This window comes from Portunus trituberculatus, chromosome 48 (assembly GCF_017591435.1).
Source record: "Portunus trituberculatus isolate SZX2019 chromosome 48, ASM1759143v1, whole genome shotgun sequence".
In the NCBI taxonomy this organism is placed as follows: Eukaryota; Metazoa; Arthropoda; class Malacostraca; order Decapoda; family Portunidae; genus Portunus; species Portunus trituberculatus.
The window spans coordinates 4,360,925-4,361,124 of record NC_059302.1 but is presented as its reverse complement, the minus strand read 5'-3'; positions in this window follow the sequence as shown (position 1 = coordinate 4,361,124).

Below are 200 nucleotides of genomic sequence, written 5' to 3'. Positions count from 1 at the left end.
GGTTCTGTCCTGTCACCCACTCCCTTTCTATTATTCATTAATGATCTTCTTAACCAAACTTCTTGTCCTATCCACTCCTACGCTGATAATACCACCCTACATCTTTCCACGTCCTTTCAGAGACGACAAACCCTTCAGGAAGTAAAAAAATCACGCAGGGACGCCACAGAACGCCTGACTTCTGATCTTTCAAAGATATC